The sequence below is a fragment of the Bombina bombina genome, chromosome 12, assembly GCF_027579735.1.
Source record: "Bombina bombina isolate aBomBom1 chromosome 12, aBomBom1.pri, whole genome shotgun sequence".
Taxonomy (NCBI): domain Eukaryota; kingdom Metazoa; phylum Chordata; class Amphibia; order Anura; family Bombinatoridae; genus Bombina; species Bombina bombina.
This window is the reverse complement of record NC_069510.1, coordinates 70,602,563-70,623,890: the sequence shown is the minus strand read 5'-3', so window position 1 is coordinate 70,623,890 and position 21,328 is coordinate 70,602,563. Positions and strand designations below refer to the sequence as shown.

The 21,328-nt window shown below is 40.8% G+C and overlaps 1 protein-coding gene across 1 annotated transcript in view; it reads left to right on the top strand.

Annotated features, from left to right (window-relative positions):
• EXD3 (exonuclease 3'-5' domain containing 3) overlaps positions 1 to 21,328 on the top strand; it is an 849,727-nt gene that overhangs the window by 223,518 nt on the left and 604,881 nt on the right. The window lies entirely within an intron of this gene.

The window sequence follows — 21,328 nt, the reverse complement described above, 5'->3', positions numbered from 1 at the left end:
CAGCACTGTGTGTTCAAAATACTTAAACCAATAACTTTGTGTTTAAAGCGCCATTTTGAAACCTAGGTATTGTAAACGGATTGGTACAGAGCAAAGGATACCCACGGAGTGGGTTTGGAAAACAATTAAATTTGCAGACAAGATTTCTGATATACGGTAGAGATATGTTAATGAAATGCTATTGATAAAAAGCGTATTTGGGGTAGTTAGTTAGTAACAGGCATAGAAAATATTTACTTACAGTGGCCCTTTAATGGCCGGTCGTGTATTGTGGCCACAATAAAATATACTAGTAGAATTTAGCAACAATGTTTGCAACAATGTTTGGAGCTAGATTGTTGCAATCACTGTTGCCATAGAGTCCTTAAGGGACATGTACAGTTCCGAGCTCTTCTGAGCCTACCTAGGTTTATTCTTTAAAGGGGCAGTGAATTCACAATTAAACTTTTAAGATTGAGATAGAGTATGCAGTTTTGAACAACTTTCCAATTCACTACTATTTAATTTGCTTTGTTCGCTAGGTATCCTTTGTTGAAAAGCATACCTAGATTGGTGGCTGCACATATTTGTCTCTTGTCATTTGCTCTCCAGGTGTATTCAGCTAGCTCCCAGTTGGGCATTGCTTCTCCTTCAACAAAGGACACCAAGAGAATTGAAGCAAATGTGCTAATAGAATTTAATTGGGAGGTTGTATGCCCTATGTGAACAATGAAAGAAAAAAATAGGGTCCTATGTCCCTTTATAGGCACATTGCTTACTGCCATCTTCTGCAATTTCACCAAAATCTCACAAGACTTCATAGTAAAATTCCTTAAACTGAGGGGCGCTGCATCACTTTTAACTGATTTAGCATTTGGGAATCATGTCCCTTTCACTAAAGATAGCAAAGAGAACAAAGCACATTTAATAATAGAATTAACTTAAAAAGCTATTTCAAATATATTTGAATCATGAATGTTTTGTTTTGACTTTACTGTCCGTTTAAAATCTATAAATTCTGTAACTCCAGCTGGGTGCAGTCTCTTTACGATTACTTTTACCATTTACAATAATGAAATATCCTGTTATTTAGTCTGACCTCTCTCACAAGGATAGACCAGCTCTAAAAATATGTGAAAATGAAAAAAAAAAAAAAAACTTGTCTGTCTGGCTTCATGGGTCTGTGTTTTAAAGGAATCAGACTGATATATTAAAAGAACATTCTTTTTACACAACAAAAGTGAACTAAAAGGGACGGCACCCCATAGAGCAAGCTACACTTTAACGCAACTTGTTTAAAGTCTGTGCATGGTAAAAAACAGAGGTATAAATAGGGTTGCCAGGTGTACAGTATTCAACTGGACAGTCCAGTATTCTAGCAGGCTGTCCAGTAAAAAATTCACAAAAATACTTGAAACTTAAAGGGACAGTCAAGTCAAAATTAGACTGTCATGATTCAGATAGGGCATGTCATTTTAAGTAACTTTTATCATTTTTTTTTAATCAATTTTGCTTTGTTCTCTTGGTATTCTTAGTTGAAAGCTAAACCTATGTAGGCTCATATGCTAATTTCTTAGCTCTTGAAGGCCGCCTCTTATCTGAATGCATTTTGACATTTTTTCATAACTAGAGGTCATTAGTTCATGTGTGCTATATAGATAACATTGTGCTTACACATGTGGAGCTAACTAGGAGTCAGCACTGATTGGCTAAAATGCAAGTCTGTTAAAAGATCTGAAATAAGGGGGCAGTGAGCAGAGGGTTAGATACAAGGTAATCAAAGAGTTTAAAAGTATTTCCTTCCTAAGATACGGTGAGTCCACGGAATCATCAATTACTGTTGGGAATATCACTCCTGGTCAGCAGGAGGAGGCAACGAGCACCACAGCAAAGCTGTTAAATGTCACTTCCCTTTCCACAATCCCCAGTCATTCTCTTTGCCTTCGGTGCAAGGAGGAGGTGAAGTATAATTGGTTTTGCTTATGAGACTGCTGGGCAGCAGTCTCCTGAGAGAATTACAGCTCATTCCACTTGGGCTGTCTCTTCTTCTTGGGTTTTCAAAAATATAGCTTCTGTGGAACGGATTTGCAAGGCTGCAACTTGGTCTTCTCTGCATACCCTGTCCACATTTTACAAGTTTGATTCTTTTGCCTCGGCTGAGGTTCTTTTTGGGAGAAAGGTTCTTAAAGCGGTGGTGCCTTCTGTTTAGGTTACTTGTCTTGTCCCTCCCTAATCATTGGTGTCCTCTAGTTTGGGTATTGTTTCCCAACAGTAATTGATGGACTCACTGTATCTTAGGAAAGAAAACAAAATATATGCTTACCTGATAAATGTATTTATTTCCGTATACGGTGAGTCCACGGCCCACCCTTTATTTTAAGACAGTTATTTTTAACTTTAACCTCAGGCACCTCTACACCTTGTGGTGTTTCCTTTTGCTCCATTTTCCTTTGGTCGAATGACGGGATTGTGGGAAGGGGTGTGACATATAACAGCTTTGCAATGGTGCTCTTTGCCTCCTCCTGCTGGCCAGGAGTGATATTCCCAACAGTAATTGATGATTCCGTGGACTCACTGTATTCGGAAATAAATACATTTATCAGGTAAGCAAAAATGTTGTTATTAACTGTGTTGGTTATGAAAAACTGGGAAATGGGTAATTAAGGGATTATCTATATTTTTTAGACAATAAACATTCTGGAGTAGACTATCCCTTTAAATGTCCAGTTTTTCTAAAGTGTTGGCTAAAAAAAGGCCTTAACTCATAAATATGGAGCAAAAAGTGAGAGGAAGTCAACAGGGTCAAATTACTTCTATTTACATAAACGAACAAAGATGAACAGTGGCACTACTTAGGACTTTTCCTCTAATGATAATTTAAGTCAGGAGGTATGAGTATATTCTTGTCAACTATATATTAGAGGAAATGGTGCTTGTGCACAATTATACATATAAACACCAAAGAAGAATGGTATAAAAGATACCAAACTTCCCAAAGTATGCACTTGCAGCACTCTAGGCCTGAACTAAGGGATGGGATTCCCCAACAGGATATTTAAAATATAACTTTTATTAGTGTTAATATTAAAAAAACAAAAGGTTTGGTTAATACACACACAATTAAAATGTTTACCAGTATCCTAATCAGTGAATTAAATATACCTTAGATCACAGAAAGTAATGATTCGGCCTCAATGAATTTACTAATATTGGTGATCTAGATAGTCACTTCAATAAACTGGGTAGAGGTTACAGCAGTAGTTATAACTGGAGTTAAAGAACTTGTGTAAAAGTTCCGATCTAGGTAGTGTGATTTCTACTCAATGTGATTCAGATAACACTATTAAGTATGTAATAAAGTAAATAAGATCCAACTTAAGAATATTTCACATCAATGATAATAATCAAAGAATAGGGGTAATAATAAATTACAGACTCACAGAATAAAAAACTTGATCAATTGTAGCCTGAACTACAGTTGTAGCCAGTGTATTTATATGAATGACTCGCAATGTGTGCGTGATTGGTGCTACTTTATTTTCAGTATCGTATTAAGCGCCTATACATGAAAATTGAGATACAATCAATGTTTTATTAGACGAACAACAAGGGGTGGGATGGATATAATTTTGTATTTCCTAGACTTCAAATATAGCCTATTTCATAAATAAATGGTTTCACCCTTATTAATAATGTATTTCCATCTGTTACAGTCCAGATTCAATACTCAAATTGCTGGGTTAATCACATATAGCAAATGCTGCCAGAATGATATGGCTAATGTTTATCAGTCTACCTGATCTTAGGCATAGAACCTTAGAACAACTTGGTAAGTGATTACTCAGGATCCACCCTAGTTGTATAGATAGCACCTAAATTAAATTCAATTTTCTGTAAGTTCAGGGTATATGCATTCATTCATATCCTAAGTGAGTAATCAAGGTTGAGTCTGTTACACTCGGCACAGCCCTGCTTTTATAAGAGAGTTTGTAAATATCATTCAGTTTATAGTTTAGTTTCCATAACGTCACATATAAATATTTCAAATATTATATTAAATAGTTAAGCAAATAAAGTCTGGCGTAACCCAGACTAAGTAAATGGTAATTGTTCTGCGGCTTTATAGAAAATAAGCAACAGGGTTGTGAGTAAATATGGAAGTTCTCAATATAGTGCCTTTTAGTACAGCGAATACTATGATTATAAATTGTTACAGCTCCTGTTCATTTGTATGTAAGATTTTGTGATGCACACTCTTGCATATGCTAGGTTTATAAATTAAATTAAATCTGGCACAATCCAGAATTGATGAATGCTTGCTATCCTTTAGTTTGTATCAGTGTGAACGGTATAGTGTCAAATCATTCAGAGAGCCCCTTGAAACACATTTCTAAGTTTCCATTGGTTTTTTAATAGTATCACCAGCGTAACAAACATTCATTCTTCACACTCAATTATTATTTTGATAAATAAAGTCTGGCACAACCCAGATTGTTAAATAATAATTATAATACAGTGTATAGTAAATGCGCAACTATGTTGCCAATTGTTCAGCAAATTTCTGTAATGTACCGTATGGTACAACGAATGTTGTGGTTATAAAGTAGTCTCACTTGCACGCATTGGTCTGTGAAGTCATGTGATACACTCTCATTCATACAATAGTTTTGTGGTTCAAGTTAAGGCTGACGTAACTCTGTTTCTCTAACCGCTCACTATTTTACGGTTTACTATAACTGTCACCGGCGTAACAACATAATATTTGAGTAAATAAATAGCTATCAGTAAATTAAATAAAGTCTGGCACAACCCAGGCTGTATGAGTCTAAATTAGTTTTTACTTAATATAGAAGGTCCCTATTCAGACCGCACTACGTGGATGGGACAAATGCTGATAATTAGCTCTGCTTCTGCTGTAACTATCTGCCCCACATGATTGAGAGATACTAGGTTAGTTTAAAAAACATATAAGAAAATAGAGTGTGAACTCGTTCACCACTCTCCCCTGATGCGTTTCGCGGTATAAATCCCCACAAACACGGCGGCTCGCTGCCTTTGATAAAGCCCAATCGGGCGAAACGCGTCAGGGGAGAGTGGTGAACGAGTTCACACTCTATTTTCTTATATGTTTTTTTAAACTAACCTAGTAGTAGTGAGCGGTTAGAGAAACAGAGTTACGTCAGCCTTAACTTGAACCACAAAACTATTGTATGAATGAGAGTGTATCACATGACTTCACAGACCAATGCGTGCGAGTGAGACTACTTTATAACCACAACATTCGTTGTACCATACGGTACATTACAGAAATTTGCTGAACAATTGGCAACATAGTTGCGCATTTACTATACACCGTATTATAATTATTATTTAACAATCTGGGTTGTGCCAGACTTTATTTATCTAAATAATAATTGAGTGTGAAGAATGAATGTTTGTTACGCTGGTGATACTATTAAAAAACCAATGGAAACTTAGAAATGTGTTTCAAGGGGCTCTCTGAATGATTTGACGCTATACCGTTCACACTAATACAAACTAAAGGATAGCAAGCATTCATCAATTCTGGATTGTGCCAGATTTAATTTAATTTATAAACCTAGCATATGCAAGAGTGTGCATCACAAAATCTTACATACAAATGAACAGGAGCTGTAACAATTTATAATCATAGTATTCGCTGTACTAAAAGGCACTATATTGAGAACTTCCATATTTACTCACAACCCTGTTGCTTATTTTCTATAAAGCCGCAGAACAATTACCATTTACTTAGTCTGGGTTACGCGAGACTTTATTTACTTAACTATTTAATATAATATTTGAAATATTTATATGTGACGTTATGGAAACTAAACTATAAACTGAATGATATTTACAAACTCTCTTATAAAAGCAGGGCTGTGCCGAGTGTAACAGACTCAACCTTGATTACTCACTTAGGATATGAATGAATGCATATACCCTGAACTTACAGAAAATTGAATTTAATTTAGGTGCTATCTATACAACTAGGGTGGATCCTGAGTAATCACTTACCAAGTTGTTCTAAGGTTCTATGCCTAAGATCAGGTAGACTGATAAACATTAGCCATATCATTCTGGCAGCATTTGCTATATGTGATTAACCCAGCAATTTGAGTATTGAATCTGGACTGTAACAGATGGAAATACATTATTAATAAGGGTGAAACCATTTATTTATGAAATAGGCTATATTTGAAGTCTAGGAAATACAAAATTATATCCATCCCACCCCTTGTTGTTCGTCTAATAAAACATTGATTGTATCTCAATTTTCATGTATAGGCGCTTAATACGATACTGAAAATAAAGTAGCGCACCAATCACGCACACATTGCGAGTCATTCATATAAATACACTGGCTACAACTGTAGTTCAGGCTACAATTGATCAAGTTTTTTATTCTGTGAGTCTGTAATTTATTATTACCCCTATTCTTTGATTATTATCATCGATGTGAAATATTCTTAAGTTGGATCTTATTTACTATATTACATACTTAATAGTGTTATCTGAAATCACATTGAGTAGAAATCACACTACCTAGATCGGAACTTTTACACAAGTTCTTTAACTCCAGTTATAACTACTGCTGTAACCTCTACCCAGTTTATTGAAGTGACTATCTAGATCACCAATATTAGTAAATTCATTGAGGCCGAATCATTACTTTCTGTGATCTAAGGTATATTTAATTCACTGATTAGGATACTGGTAAACATTTTAATTGTGTGTGTATTAACCAAACCTTTTGTTTTTTTAATATTAACACTAATAAAAGTTATATTTTAAATATCCTGTTGGGGAATCCCATCCCTTAGTTCAGGCCTAGAGTGCTGCAAGTGCATACTTTGGGAAGTTTGGTATCCTTTATACCATTCTTCTTTGGTGTTTATACTTCTATTTAAAATCTGCTCTTTACATTGTAAGGCCCTTTCAGCCAAAGAGACAACATTATTGATTTGTATGTTAATGGCTGCCAAGGATAAAATAACTGCTTAATTGTAAAACAAAATACATATTGTGAGATCAAGATTTGAGGCTAAGGAGGTTCAGGTTGGTGGAGCTAGCACAGTCCGTGCTGGTGAGCCGCTCGTGGAGAGAGCACCTTTCTAATGTCCCACGCACACAGATTTCCTTAGCTGCAGAGAGTTGGCGTGTTCGGAAGCTTTTTCCTCGCATTCGGCGAGAAGCTGCTGCAAGAGAGAACCTCTATCCTTAGGCTTTCAGGGAAAGACGGAACAGGGGGTAACGGTTAGACGCCGTCCTGGAGTTATGACCTAAAGCTGGTGACCCTGTCAAAGAAGGAGTACAGCCGGTCTTGTCTTCGCCAATCCATTCTGTGTCATATGCTCATATAAGGAGCGCCACTAAAAACGCTGACACACAGAATATAAACTACAAAGCTGTTGCCTACTCCAGTTTCAGTAATCGCTACACAAATCGCAAGTATCTCACATATTCTTTTCCATTATATACCTGTATCAAGCAGACTGTATCCTGATGGGTACACACAATACTTGTCTGAATATGTGAGTCAAGCAAAGCTTTATTGGATCTCTCAGGCTTATGCTGTTTTTCCCAAATTAAATGGTGCTGTGTCAGATTTGGTCTAATCCCATTGTTAACCCCTGGTAGTGAATCAGGAGTAAAGCCAATATATGGTCTTAAATTATAACGGGCCTTAAAACCACCTGGGAAGATATTTGTGAAGGAAAAGAGCTGATATCTCCAGGAAATGAAGCAGAACTTTTACCTTATCAAAATTGAGCCCCACCTCTCATATTCTCTTATTGTCTGCGTATATATCCAAGGCCAGTATCTTTAACCAAAGGGTCTTGCCTACTTTATAATCTGGCTTTCTTGTTTGCTACCAGTCAACTCTAGACTGTAAATTGAAAGCTAATAACTGTGTGGGATAACTTGTCAACGTGGACAGTTATACCTACCTAACTTTTTCATCAGCTCTGGTAGAGTGTTAATTGGATGTGACCTTTTTTTTCTTCATTTTGTTTTGTCTTGTGCCATATAGTTCAGCATATATCGACTATTCTAGGCACTCTAGAAGAACGGTTAACACAATCTGTCCTAATTATTTGACAGTAAAATTGGATCATGAACTCCTTTTTCTTTTTTTTCTTCTCATGATAAATATAATGAGAATCCCTAATCCATGATCCTCCTCTATCTTATATAGGAACATATTTCAAAGCATATATTATAATACTACGCACTAGCGCATTAAGTAGCTATATTTGTTTTTCCATAAAGCTACAGGCAACATCTAATATCAGGCTTGTTAAAGAATACCTTGTGGTCTATATCCTTCTTGACAAGATTAGTATATTTCTGAAAGAGTGCTTGATTAATCTATGTAGTGAAGACTTTGTGATCTCTACTCTCCATATTGAGCTATAAATCTAATGAGTGTCCTTGATCCAGGATCTCTTTTCTTCTGTTATGTGTGATCAGTCCACGGGTCATCATTACTTCTGGGATATAACTCCTCCCCAACAGGAAATGCAAGAGGATTCACCCAGCAGAGCTGCATATAGCTCCTCCCCTCTACGTCAGTCCCAGTCATTCTCTTGCACCCAACGACTAGATAGGATGTGTGAGAGGACTATGGTGATTATACTTAGTTTTTATGACTTCAATCAAAAGTTTGTTATTTTAAAATAGCACCGGAGCGTGTTATTACTTCTCTGGCAGAGTTTGAGGAAGAATCTGACAGAGATTTTTTTACTATGATTTTAACCGGAGTCGTTAAGATCATATTGCTGTTCTCGACCATCTGAGGGAGGTAAAGGCTTCAGATCAGGGGACAGCGGGCAGATGAATCTGCATTGAGGTATGTGGCAGTTTTTATTTTCTGAATGGAATTGATGAGAAAAGCCTGCCATACCGTTAAAATGACATGTATGTATACACTTCAGTATTCTGGGGATGGTATTTCACCGGAACTACTGTGTTAAAGGTCACTAATCCTTTTTAATAACTATTCTCATGTTAAACGTTTTTGCTGGAATGTAGAATCGTTTACATTGCTGAGGTACTGTGTGAATAAATGTTTGGGCATTATTTTCCACTTGGCAGTTTTTTGCTTTAATTGTGACAGTTTCGTTTCTCTTCACTGCTGTGTGGGAGAGGGAGGGGCCGTTTTTGGCGCTCTTTGCTACGCATCAAAAAATTCCAGTCAGCTACTTTTATATTTCCTGCATGATCCGGTTCATCTCTGACAGATCTCAGGGGTCTTCAAACTTCTTTGAAGGGAGGTAAATTCTCTCAGCAGAGCTGTGAGAATTCTTATAGTGACTGTGTATAAAAAACGTTGTTTTTTTTTTTTTACTAATGGGAACAAACCTTTGCTAAAAGTTGTGTTGTTTTAAAGTTTGATGCAATAACTGTTTTTCAGTTCATTATTTCAACTGTCATTTAATCGTTAGTACCTCTTTGAGGCACAGTGCGTTTTTTTGCTAAAAAAGATTATAACCAAGTTGTAAGTTTTTTTGCTAGTGTGTTAAACATGTCTGACTCAGAGGAAGATATCTGTGTCATTTGTTCCAATGCCAAGGTGGAGCCCAATAGAAATTTATGTACTAACTGTATTGATGCTACTTTAAATAAAAGTCAATCTGTACAATGTGAACAAATTTCACCAAACAGCGAGGGGAGAGTTATGCCGACTAACTCGCCTCACGCGACAGTACCTGCATCTCCCGCCCGGGAGGTGCGTGATATTTTGGCGCCTAGTACATCTGGGCGGCCATTACAGATAACATTACAAGATATGGCTACTGTTATGACTGAAGTTTTGTCTAAATTACCTGAACTAAGAGGTAAGCGTGATCACTCTGGGGTGAGAACAGAGTGCGCTGACAATGCTAGGGCCATGTCTGATACTGCGTCACAGCTCGCAGAGCATGAGGACGGAGAGCTTCATTCTGTGGGTGACGGTTCTGATCCAAACAGATTGGACTCAGATATTTCAAATTTTAAATTTAAATTGGAGAACCTCCGTGTACTACTAGGGGAGGTCTTAGCAGCTCTCAACGATTGTAACACTGTTGCAATACCAGAGAAACTGTGTAGGTTGGATAAATACTTTGCGGTACCGGCGAGTACTGACGTTTTTCCTATACCTAAGAGACTAACTGAAATTGTTACTAAGGAGTGGGATAGACCCGGTGTGCCGTTCTCACCCCCTCCAATATTTAGAAAGATGTTTCCAATAGACGCCACCACTCGGGACTTATGGCAAACGGTCCCCAAGGTGGAGGGAGCAGTTTCTACTTTAGCTAAGCGTACCACTATCCCGGTGGAGGATAGCTGTGCTTTCTCAGATCCAATGGATAAAAAATTAGAGGGTTACCTTAAGAAAATGTTTGTTCAACAAGGTTTTATATTACAACCCCTTGCTTGTATCGCGCCGATTACGGCTGCGGCAGCATTTTGGATTGAGTCGCTTGAAGAGAACCTTAGTTCCTCTACGCTAGACGACATTACGGACAGGCTTAGAGTCCTTAAACTAGCTAATTCTTTCATTTCGGAGGCCGTAGTACATTTAACCAAACTTACGGCTAAGAACTCAGGATTCGCCATACAGGCACGCAGGGCACTGTGGCTAAAATCCTGGTCAGCTGATGTTACTTCTAAGTCCAAATTACTTAATATACCTTTCAAGGGGCAGTCCTTATTCGGGCCCGGTTTGAAAGAAATTATCGCTGACATTACGGGAGGTAAGGGCCACGCCCTACCTCAAGACAAGGCCAAAGCTAAGGCTAGACAGTCTAATTTTCGTCCCTTTCGGAATTTCAAAACAGGAGCAGCATCAACCTCCACTGCACCAAAACAGGAAGGAGCTGTTGCTCGTTACAGGCAAGGCTGGAAGCCTAACCAGTCCTGGAACAAAAGCAAGCAGGCCAGGAAACCTGCTGCTGCCCCAAAGACAGCATGAACCGAGAGCCCCCGATCCGGGACCGGATCTAGTAGGGGGCAGACTCTCTCTCTTCGCCCAGGCCTGGGCAAGAGATGTTCAGGATCCCTGGGCTCTAGAGATCATATCTCAGGGATACCTTCTAGACTTCAAATTATCTCCCCCAAGAGGGAGATTTCATCTGTCAAGGTTGTCAACAAACCAGATAAAGAAAGAAGCGTTTCTACGCTGCGTACAAGATCTGTTAACAATGGGAGTGATCCATCCGGTTCCGTGGTCGGAACAAGGACAAGGGTTCTACTCAAACCTGTTTGTGGTTCCCAGAAAAGAGGGAACTTTCAGGCCAATCTTAGATTTAAAGACTCTAAACAAATTCCTAAGAGTTCCATCGTTCAAAATGGAAACTATTCGGACAATCTTACCCATGATCCAAGAGGGTCAGTACATGACCACAGTGGATTTAAAGGATGCTTACCTTCACATACCGATCCACAAAGATCATCACCGGTATCTAAGGTTTGCCTTCTTAGACAGGCACTACCAGTTTGTAGCTCTTCCATTCGGATTGGCTACGGCTCCAAGAATCTTCGCAAAGGTTCTGGGTGCCCTTCTAGCGGTACTAGGACCGCGAGGGATTTCGGTAGCTCCGTACCTAGACGACATTCTAATACAAGCTTCAAGCTTTCAAACTGCCAAGTCTCATACAGAGTTAGTTCTGGCATTTCTAAGGTCGCATGGATGGAAAGTGAACGAAAAGAAGAGTTCTCTCTTTCCTCTCACAAGAGTTCCATTCTTGGGGACTCTTATAGATTCTGTAGAAATGAAGATTTACCTGACAGAAGACAGGTTAACAAAACTTCAAAATGCATGCCGCGTCCTTCATTCCATTCAACACCCGTCAGTAGCTCAATGCATGGAGGTGATCGGCTTAATGGTAGCGGCAATGGACATAGTACCTTTTGCACGCCTACACCTCAGACCGCTGCAATTATGCATGCTGAGTCAGTGGAATGGGGATTACTCAGATTTGTCCCCTACTCTGAATCTGAATCAAGAGACCAGAAATTCTCTTCTATGGTGGCTTCATCGGCCACACCTGTCCAGGGGGATGCCATTCAGCAGGCCAGACTGGACAATTGTAACAACAGACGCCAGCCTACTAGGTTGGGGCGCTGTCTGGAATTCTCTGAAGGCTCAGGGACTATGGAATCAGGAGGAGAGTCTCCTTCCAATAAACATTCTGGAATTGAGAGCAGTTCTCAATGCCCTTCTGGCTTGGCCCCAGTTAATAACTCGGGGGTTCATCAGGTTTCAGTCGGACAACATCACGACTGTAGCTTACATCAACCATCAGGGAGGGACAAGAAGCTCCCTAGCAATGATGGAAGTATCAAAGATAATTCGCTGGGCAGAGTCTCACTCTTGCCACCTGTCAGCAATCCACATCCCGGGAGTGGAGAACTGGGAGGCGGATTTCTTGAGTCGCCAGACTCTTCATCCGGGGGAGTGGGAACTTCATCCGGAGGTCTTTGCCCAAATACTTCGACGTTGGGGCAAACCAGAGATAGATCTCATGGCGTCTCGCCAGAACGCCAAACTTCCTCGCTACGGGTCCAGATCCAGGGATCCGGGAGCAGTTCTGATAGATGCTTTGACAGCACCTTGGAACTTCAGGATGGCTTATGTGTTTCCACCCTTCCCGCTGCTTCCTCGATTGATTGCCAAAATCAAACAGGAGAGAGCATCAGTAATTCTAATAGCACCTGCTTGGCCACGCAGGACTTGGTATGCAGATCTAGTGGACATGTCATCCTGTCCGCCTTGGTCTCTACCTCTAAGACAGGACCTTCTGATACAGGGTCCATTCAAACATCAAAATCTAACTTCTCTGAAGCTGACTGCTTGGAAATTGAACGCTTGATTTTATCAAAACGTGGTTTTTCTGAGTCGGTTATTGATACCCTGATTCAGGCTAGGAAGCCTGTTACCAGAAGGATTTACCATAAAATATGGCGGAAATACCTATACTGGTGCGAATCCAAAGGTTACTCCTGGAGTAAGGTTAGGATCGCTAGGATATTGTCTTTTCTACAAGAAGGTTTAGAAAAGGGTTTATCAGCTAGTTCATTAAAGGGACAGATTTCAGCTCTGTCCATCTTGTTACACAGACGTCTGTCAGAAAATCCAGACGTCCAGTCCTTTTGTCAGGCTTTAGCTAGGATCAAGCCTGTGTTTAAAGCTGTTGCTCCACCATGGAGTTTAAACTTAGTTCTTAACGTTTTACAGGGTGTTCCGTTTGAACCCCTTCATTCCATTGATATAAAAATGTTATCTTGGAAAGTTCTGTTTTTAATGGCTATTTCCTCGGCTCGAAGAGTCTCTGAGTTATCAGCCTTACATTGTGATTCCCCTTATCTGATTTTTCACTCAGACAAGGTAGTTCTGCGTACTAAACCTGGGTTCTTACCTAAGGTAGTCACTAACAGGAACATCAATCAAGAGATTGTTGTCCCATCCTTGTGTCCAAATCCTTCTTCAAAGAAGGAACGTCTTTTACACAATCTGGATGTAGTTCGTGCCCTCAAGTTCTACTTGCAGGCAACTAAAGATTTTCGCCAAACTTCTTCCTTGTTTGTCGTTTACTCTGGACAGAGGAGAGGTCAAAAAGCTTCTGCTACCTCTCTCTCTTTTTGGCTTCGTAGCATAATACGTTTAGCCTATGAGACTGCTGGACAGCAGCCTCCTGAAAGAATTACAGCTCACTCCACTAGAGCTGTGGCTTCCACTTGGGCCTTTAAGAATGAGGCCTCTGTTGAACAGATTTGCAAGGCTGCAACTTGGTCTTCGCTTCATACTTTTTCCAAATTTTACAAATTTGACACTTTTGCTTCTTCGGAGGCTATTTTTGGGAGAAAGGTTCTTCAGGCAGTGGTTCCTTCTGTATAATGAGCCTGCCTATCCCTCCCGTCATCCGTGTACTTTTGCTTTGGTATTGGTATCCCAGAAGTAATGATGACCCGTGGACTGATCACACATAACAGAAGAAAACATAATTTATGCTTACCTGATAAATTCCTTTCTTCTGTTGTGTGATCAGTCCACGGCCCGCCCTGTTTTAAGGCAGGTAAATATCTTTTAAATTATACTCCAGTCACCACTTCACCCTTGGTTACTCCTTTCTCGTTGTTTCTTGGTCGAATGACTGGGACTGACGTAGAGGGGAGGAGCTATATGCAGCTCTGCTGGGTGAATCCTCTTGCATTTCCTGTTGGGGAGGAGTTATATCCCAGAAGTAATGATGACCCGTGGACTGATCACACAACAGAAGAAAGGAATTTATCAGGTAAGCATAAATTATGTTTTTGCAGTGTCAACCGCAGACATACACACTTTTTACTTTATACTATTATTAAAGAGGTATGTTTGTAGGAGGTTATAAGGAAGCATTAAGATGCAGATTTTCTTCATAAATGGAACGAGTCCACAGCTGAATTCATTACTTTTGGGAAATAAGAACCTGGCCACCAGGAGGAGGCAAAGACACCCCAGCCAAATACTTAAATACTCCTCTCACTCCCCTCATCCCCCAGTCATTCTTTGCCTTTCGTCCCAGGAGGTTGGCAGAGAAGTGTCAGAAGTTTTCGATAGTCTCTTATGGAGGGTAGTACTCTTCGGCATGGGACTGGAGTTTTAAGTAGTCCTGTCAGCCTCTCAGTGAGAGCATGGGTGAAAGAGTCCGGAGATGCAGGGAGAGTCTTTCTGCAAAACCATCCCGACTCATATTAAAAGCTCCACAAGCAATCAGCGTTGACGAGTTTTGCTGCCTTCTTTTTTTCTCTCAAGTCCATGGCAGAAGCGACGCTACTATCTGTCACACTTGAATGGCCGTGTTCCTGTTCCACGGCATAGATTCCGGTAAGATCGTTTCATTTTACTTTCATTGTGGATGTATTGTAATTTCAGCTGTTTATCCGAGAGGAGCTACAACCTTTTCGGGGATAACTTTAACATAGGGTCTCAGTGAGGCTCCTTTTTGTATCTAGGAATCAAGGGTTAATATCTCCTGAGGGGGATTATTGAACAGGGGGGTTTATAATCATGTTTATGTGATTCTGTCTGCTACTGTGTAGTGTTGCTTCGGGTCATGGCTATTTTGGAACATAATGGCCTATGTCTAGTGACGCAGCCTTTTCTGTCGGGCTCGCTTTTGCATGGACTGCACGATTTACCTTGCGACTCCATTTCCTGTTTTCCTGACCGTGTGGCAACAGAGAATTCCTCGCTGGTGTCTGATTCTCTGGAGGCGGCAGTGTCCCAGTTATGGAGGATTCATGGAGACGGATGTCTCTGATTCAGACTCTACTTCTTGCGAAGAATATGAATTGGCCCGGGTGATACATGCCCATCAGTTATGTTCCGAATGCAGTTTTAGAGTGCTCTGTTTCTCGGGATAGGGGAATCGGGTGCCCACTGAGCCATCCGTCTCTGGGGATTCTATTTCTCACAAGACGAGTTCCCTACCATCAACTCTTACTACGCATGCAGGCAACCCAAATGCTACTTATCCTTTCTAGGAATTGTGGCCTGTTCCCACCGGAGGTTATGACACGGTTCCGCATGGCCATATCTTTGGTGCTGGCGCATTTGCACCTCCCGGGAGTGTGCTTACGATATTGTCCATGTTACGTTAACCGGGGCTCGTCAGGCGTGGGCTCGTCTGGTCCAGTTCAGCCTTCCAGGGGAGCGACTGCCCCTGAGGCCTCAGGGGGTCAACCTTCGGGGCCAGTGTTTCCTTTTGTCCCGGCAGAGGTATGTTGCGCCTTTAGTTATAGACTGGCGTGCCTTCGTGGCCTACTAAGGCACATTTTTGCCGTTGCTGGAGGATCCCACTCTGAATGGGTATCGGGATTCTCAGTCCTACTCTTCGACTGGTTTGCATACATAGACATAAGGGGATGAAGTAATCTTCTTATAGTCTTTTTTATTTGTTTATCCTTTTCCAGTTCTGAGCTTGGAAGTCTGGGACCCCTGTTAGGCTGGTCCTGCGGGTCTGTCCATTCTTCCTGGGCGATAACCTACGGGTTGCCTTATCTTTTATTTTCATCCGGTGAGGATGATTTTTATTTGTTCTTAAGCTCATGTTGTGGTGTGATGTTTCCTCTGGGAACTTTCCTCTGGAATTGATACTCGCGATTTTGTGGTGGCACTGTTTACAAAAGTCTGTCTGACTGTTCTTTATCCCTCCATTATCGGGAGAGACTCTGTGGCCTTGACAGTGCTGGGGCCCTTGGTTTCAGGCTGGTTCTGACTGGGTACAAATCTTTCTGTCTTTGAGGTCTAGTTCAGACACGTGGCACTTGTTTATGTCAGTTTGGTCCGGTGAGGGCGCCTAGTGATCACAATGATTTGTGTGGTTATCTTGTTTTATTTTACAAGCTTCAACTAGCATCCTGAGAGGACTTGAGGGTCCGTGGTTGCTTGGGAGATTGGTTCAGGAGCATGGGGGATTGGTTCAGTCCTCATTCGCATTTCGATCTAGTGGGCCCGGACTCCGTTGAGATCTGTGCTGACATGCTCAGTTTGTTCCGAATTTTTCGGGAACTAGAGTGTTCCTTCCCATTGCTGGTTGGAGGCTTGGAGTCCTTCATACTTTTGTTCTTACGGTTTTGCCTTTCATGGTCTCTTTGGAAGTGTCCTTTTAGGACTTGTTCCTTTTAGAGGTTCTCTTCCTTTTGGTCAAGACTCTCTGGACTTTGTCCGTTTTTTCTGGCGGCTTTGGCCGCTTAATTAGGAAGTGAAGGCAGTGAGGTTCTGTCTTCCTTCGGGAGTTAGTCGTCTCTGTATCAGGGGCGATAGGTGTTGTCTCTCTTTCCAAGATTTTTGCTTAAGGGTTGTTTTTCTGCCTTAGTTTGGGATGCTTTGCATTCTTCTCCCTTGGGTGTGGTCTTCTGGAACGTTAATCTGAAAGAGACTAGCCTTTCTTTTTACTCTCTTTCGGGTGACTCTGTTCTTGTTTAATTTCCCTTAGTGCTGCCCTTGGGGCCTTTGGACTCTAGAGAAATTGCGTGACTTTGTCGTGGCCTAATACATTGACTTCCGGCTAAGGGTGTTCTCGTCCCTTTGGGCTGGGAATTATGAGTGAGTCTTGTACCCGTTCTCTGGTTTTCCCAGTTCTCATCCCCTGTGAGCTCTGATTGCTTCAGACGGGGTATCTTGTGTTCCCTGAGGGTGTCGTTCATTCTAGGACGATTCTGGGTCCCGGGTCCGGAGTTCTTGTCTTGGATCCTTCTTGGATGTTTGGAGACTTTTATGTTGACTGGTCCGGAATGACCCAGTTTTTTTCAGGGACCCTATGTTGCGACATAGGAGTTAGCTCATTTTGCTTGCAAGCGGGTAGGTCAAAGTTCACATCCACCTTCGGGTACTGGTTATAAACTTTAAGGCCTGACTTGTCCTTCGGATGGAGTGTGCTCCTCTATGGGACGTTTTTTCTCTGTTGGATGATTTTTCATTCGGTCTGTGTTTTGATCATACTATGGCTTCATGTTTTGTGGACATGTACGCTGTTCTTATCTATGTCCTTTCCTTTGGAGGGAATAATTTATCTTCCTTATGAGTTGGGGTTACCTCTCTCTGGAGGGTCTTTGTCCTGCCCTGTGTGTAGGAGATTGGATCAGGTGGCTTATTTCTGTAAGGGGCAGCATCTGCTGCTCTGTGGGCTCTGTTCCACCTGTTGGAAATTGATCTCTCTACGTAGAGACTGTCTAAGAGCGTTGTGACAGGTCTTCCTACGGATCTATTGCACTTTTCTCTATTCCAGGTCTTAGGGGATTCTACTTGGGAGTGTCATATTTTGGAGTAGTGGATTGGGTTGGCACCCGAGCTCTGTTGGGGTGGGTGCATCCCCCCCTTTTTTCTTTCCATTCCCTGGGGGCTTGTGGTTGGGGTCTTTCTGTCCACCTGTCTATCAGACATGTCTGTTGCTTGGGCTGGTCTGGTGTTGGAGCAGGATCTGAGATCTGTTGCTCTGCTATTTCATCCTCTGAGCATTTGAGGTACAGTAAGCCTTTTTGAGGTTTCTCCTTTCTCCACATTCAAGAATTGTGGGAAGAACTGGCGGCTCTTAGATAGCCTGCAACGTTATTCGCTGGTTAGCGGATACTTAGCAATCTGAAGGATCCTATCTTCAGCTGCTTTCTACTTGCCCTGCAAGTATTTAAGTTTCAGAGTAACTTTTAGATGACTGCAGGGTGCAGTGTTTCTGGAGTTCCTTATGCTAGCTGGGAGTTAGCTCAGCATTCTAATGCACTGTGGCTACTCTGCACTGTTGCAAACCGAGGGTTGCAAGTTAAATCCCCGGCGAGTTCTACTCAGCCTTTCCTCCTTTTGAGGTTGATAAATGAGCAGCGCCTTGAGTCCCTTAAGGGGGATTAGCCGCGCTTTACAAGTACAATCATGTTTTCTCTGTGCCTTTTCTTCTTTGTGGAAGAATACGGTAGTTTGTTCCCTTTTTTTAGTAAGGGGTGTATTGTTTGGAGACAGACTGCTGGGGACAGTGTCTCTTGGAGGCTGTTGACTCAGTCGAGTTTAGTTCCTGCAGTCTCTAGCAAGACTGTGGACTATCTGCAGTCATGGTCCTTGGGTCTTTTCCTTTTTTTTTCAAAGTAGTTCTCGGCTTCAGACGAAGCGGGATGTTGTTGGGTAGGGGTTTTGTAATATCATTTTTCTACGTATCTTTGTAATACTCAGGCTCTCATATACATACTACTGACTTCTTAAGATAGTTTTGTGTATGTTTAATGTCTGTCAAGAAACTTTAGTACTATTGTTTTTTTTTTTTTTTTTTTTTTTTTTTTTAAAATTTTATTTATCATAACAAGGGTTACCATGTAGAGATGTCTCTCTCATGGGTCACAGAGCATTGGAAAACAAAAACATGTTACAATTGGATGTTTACATTACAAAACTGGGTCTATATTGTTGCGAGTGATATTTTTGCGTACAGTCTCTTTGCAGGTATTTCCCGAGTTTTTCTTTTAAAGCAAAAAGGAAATTTTACAAACTGTGTCCCAAAAGTTGGTCGTTTTGCAGCAATAGTCCATGGTAAATCCCTCTTTTCCTTTTTCCTCTCTCAGTCTCCTCCCATCCCTCCCTCATCTCCCACCCCAGTCCTCCAAATAATACAGCATACAATAATATCTAGATAAGGACAAGAATAATCATAACAGTAGCTATCAGAGCTGAATTCGATTCTCTCTCTACACTGATCCCGTTGGGATCTTGACCGTCTCTCATTGTTAGGTCTCTGGTTCTCCCCTGGGCAGTAGCAAGAAGACAGACTTCATTATATGTGGGTAGATGTCCACTAACTCATCTTTCATGTTTCTGTTCATATAGAAAACCCCATTTGCCTTTCAGGTGTTGTTCTAGTAGGATTTCGGTGTTTCTAAGGGGGAATAAAAGCTGTGTTTGCACAGTAGTATGTAGAGTGTGTATGTAGGGTTCCCATTTTTTCATAAAAGATCTGGTTCTCAACTGTACATCTCTAAGGGTGTCTGCTGCTTCATATGTAAGCTGTTTGTGAATGTTTGTTTTGAGTTGTGATAGTGTAGGGGTCCCTGGATTCAACCAATTTTTAAATATGAGTTTCCTAGCTTGTAGGATAATATTTATGATCAGTTTTTTAAGAGAGTTGGGTGTAGAGGCTGGGATCTCCAGGAATACTATCAGTCTGGGGGAGATGATCAGTTCAGTGTGAAACGTGGACTTTATCCAATATGCTGTCATGCCCCAAAATTTCCGTATCATAGGGCACTGCCACACCAAGTGAGGCAGGTCCGCATCTGCTGCTTTGCATTTCTTACAGTGACCTTCTGTTTCTGGCCTCCATTTTTTGAATGTCTTGGGTGATATGTATGCTGCTTGTAACAGTCTGGTGTGTGATTCTCTAGTGGTCGCTGATAGAGTTGCTCCTCTTGTATGTTGTATGCTGCGCTGTATTACATCTGGTGTGATTTCAGTGTCTAGGGTGCGTGTCCATGTGTCACTGATATGCGTGATCGTAGCTACATTCGTCGGTTTCATGTGCAATCTGTAAGTTGGGGCGATAGACGTGTTACCTTGCATTGTCATATGTAGCAGTCTGTTTACATCTGACTATTGTTTTACATGTCCTTTCCTCTGTAGGTACAGGTAAATACTGTGTTTAAAAAGGGCCATCCAAGAGATGCTATACATCAACACAATTTCAGAAACTTTTTTCTCTTTCTCTTTTCCAACATTATAATCTTGTCTCAGGAGAGCATCTGCTGTAATTCCTCAAGCGGGGGTCCTCCACCTTGACCCTTTTTTTTTCTTTTACTATATATATATATATTTATCACATATACACCTGTGTCACTTAGCTCTGACTTCTATACCCCAGTAGGGGCTTACTTTTTTTTTTTTTTTTTTAACTATTTCTTTTCACTTTCACATCTATAGATTTCACTTGTCCATTTTTTTTTTCTTGAGTGTTTTTTGAATGGATACATTTATTGCACAGCAATCACCAGCAAAATAAAAGAGAAAAAAAAAATACTGCATCTAAAAACATAGACACAAATATAGCCCTCTCTGAAGATTCTCAGTCGGGTCTCCCAGAAAATAAAACTGCTTCTACAAAAAATTGCCAAGTTATTGACCCCCCCAATTTGAAGGGATTAAATCTGGAATAGCTAGGCGGCTTATAGTGGAAATCAGGCAATATGCTAATAGAATTGCAGAAGCAGAAACCAGGATATCCAATATGGAAGACCAGATAAATACTATGGATAGCATTGTTACAACATAGGGTAATAATATAGCTGCACTGCAAGCAAGGTTAGAAGACCTTGAAAATAGATTGAGGCGAAACAATGTAAAAGTGGTAGGTTTACCAGAAACAATAGAATTCAGGGATCTTCTATCCTTTGCCGCAGTCCTGCTCCCGCAGATTTTAGGGCTATCTGTTAATTCGCCCCTAGCAGTTGAAAGGGCACATAGAATTGGCCTAGTCAGACAGGACCGGAATCCCAAAAACAAAATCAATATACTGAATCATTATCGCAAAAAAAAAAGAGTGCAGAGTGGAAAAAAACGAAAACTTTGCTATTTCAAGATTTCTCTGCTGAGACTGCTGCTAAAAGAAGAGAAATGGACCCCCACTGTACCAAGCTAATCAAAGCGAACTACCACGCCAGGCTGGTATATCCTGCCAAAATTTTGGTTGATTTAAATGTCCAGATAAAGAACCCTAAACAATCCTAAAGAGGCTTGAGAGCTCTGTGTAGAGCTGAACCTTGAATAATAATTATTCTTTTTAATTACAGTTTTACTTGTTCAACAGAAATACTACGTGGTCTTTTAATA